This window comes from Procambarus clarkii, chromosome 34 (assembly GCF_040958095.1).
Source record: "Procambarus clarkii isolate CNS0578487 chromosome 34, FALCON_Pclarkii_2.0, whole genome shotgun sequence".
NCBI lineage: Eukaryota > Metazoa > Arthropoda > Malacostraca > Decapoda > Cambaridae > Procambarus > Procambarus clarkii.
In genome coordinates this window covers 11219835-11222334 of record NC_091183.1, presented here as the reverse complement: position 1 = coordinate 11222334, position 2500 = coordinate 11219835, and positions in this window count along the sequence as shown.

The following is a 2500-nucleotide window of genomic DNA, read 5'->3' as shown; positions in this document are numbered from 1 at the left end:
TTGTTCTTTAAGATTCCTTGCACAAGTTTCTAAAGGCCGTTCTTATGTTAGCCAACCTGGCATATGCTGCTGATGTTATCCTCTTGATATGAGTTCCAGGGGACAGGTCTGGAGTGATATCAACCCCCCAGGTCTTTGTCTCTCTCTCAGACTCTTGAAGTATTTCATCTCCCAAATGATACCTTGTGTCTGGTCTCCTGCTTCCTACCCCTATCTTCATTACATTACATTTGCTTGGGTTGAACTCTAACAGCCATTTGTTCGACCATTCCTGTAGCTTGTCCAGGTCTTCTTGAAGCCTCAAGCTGTCCTCCTCTGTCAAAATCCTTCTCATAATTTTGGCGTCGTCAGCAAACATTGAGAGGAATGAGTGTATACCCGCTTAGAGATCATTTACTTATATCAGAAACAGAATAGGTCCAAGTACAGAGCCCTGTGGGACTCCACTGGTGACTTCACGCCATTCTGAGGTCTCACCCCTCACTGTAACTCTCTGCTTCCTATTGCTTAGGTACTCCCTTATCCACTGGAGCGCCCTACCAGTTACTCCTGCCTGTTTCTCCAGCTTATGCATCAACCTTTTATGGGGCACTGTGTCAAAGGCTTTCCGACAGTCCAAAAAATGCAGTCCGCCCATCCTTCTCTTTCTTGCTTAAACTTTGTCACCTGATCGTAGAATTCTATCAAGCCTGTAAGGCAAGATTTACCCCTCCCTGAACCCATGTTGATGGGTTGTCACGAAGTCTCTTCTCTCCAGATGTGTTACTAGCTTTTTTCTCACAATCTTCTCCATCACCTTGCATGGTATACAAGTTAAGGACACTGGCCTGTAGTTCACTGCCTCTTGTCTGTCACTCTTTTTGTATATTGGTACTACATTAGCAGTCTTCTATGTGTCTGGTAGGTCTCCCGTTTCCAGTGACCTACTATACACTATGGAGAGTGGCAAGCAAAGTGCTCCTGCACACTCTTTCAAAACCCATGGTGAGATTCCGTCCGGCCCAAAAGCTTTTCTCACATCCAGATCCAATAGGTGCTTCTTGACCTCATCTCTTGTAATTTCGAAACTTTCCAAGGTCACCTGGTTTGCTGCCACCTCTCCTAGCGCCGTGACTTCTCCCTGTTCTATTGTAATGACCTCCTGGAACCTTTTGTTCAGTTCTTCACACACCTCTTTGTCATTCTCTGTGTACCTGTCCTCGCCCACCCTAAGTTTCATCACCTGTTGTCTTCCTCCTGAAGTGACTGTGTAGTAGCTTTGGTTCGGTCTTGGCTTTATTAGCTATATCATTTTCATACCTTTTCTCAGCTGTTCTTCTCACACTAACATACTCGTTCCTGGTTCTCTTCTATCTCTCTCTACTTTCTGGTGTTCTGTTATTACGGAAGTTCCTCCATGGCTTTTTGTTCAGCTCCTTTGCTTTCATACATTCCCTATTAAACCACGGATTCTTCCTTTGCTTCTCTGTTTTTTCCTTTTGGGCTGGGACAAACCTGCTTACAGCCTCCTGACATTTTTGGTGACATAGTTCATCATATCTTGTACGGACTTGGTTCCGAGTTCTGTGTCCCAAAGTATATCCCATAGGAATTTATTCATCTCCTCATAGTTTCCCTTTCGGTACGCCAGCCCTTTGTTTCCCAGTTCTTTTTTGGGGGTGATAATTCCTAGCTCAACCAGGTACTCATAGATCAATACACTATGATCACTCATTCCCAAGGGGGCTTCCAACTTAACTTCCCTTATGTGTGTGTGTGTGTGTGTGTGTGTGTGTGTGTGTGTGTGTGTGTGTGTGTGTGTGTGTGTGTGTGTGTGTGTGTGTGTGTGTGTGTGTGTGTGTGTGTGTGTGTACTCACCTATTTGTCCTTGCAGGATCGAGCATTGACTCTTGGATCCTGCCTTTCTAGCTATCGGTTGGTTACAGCAATGACTCCTGTCCCATTTCACTATCATACCTAATTTTAAAAGTATGAATTGAGTTTGCTTCCACAACCTGTTCCCCAAGTGCATTTCATTTTTCCACTATTCTCACGCTAAAAGAAAACTTCCTAACATCTCTGTGACTCATCTGAGTTTCCAGTTTCCATCCATGTCCGCTCGCTCTGTTATTATTCCGTGTGAACATTTCATCTATTTCTACTTTGTCAATTCCCCTGAGTATTTTATATGTCCCTATTATATCTCCTCTCTCCCTTCTTTTCTCTAGTGTCGTAAGGTTGAACCTTACTGAATTCTTCATATCCCATCCCTCGTAACTCTGGGACAAGCCTCGTCGCAAACCTCTGAACCTTCTCCAGTTTCCTTATGTGTTTCTTCAGGTGGGGGCTCCATGATGGCGCGGCATACTCTAAGACTGGTCTCACGTAGGCAGTGTAAAGCGCCCTAAAAGCCAGGGCGCTTTACACTTAGGTTTCTGAATGAAGTTCTAATTTTCGCCAGTGTAGTGTGTATTTTTTTTTCCGTGTGTAAATCACGAAAAATAAACACGTGATTAAAAAT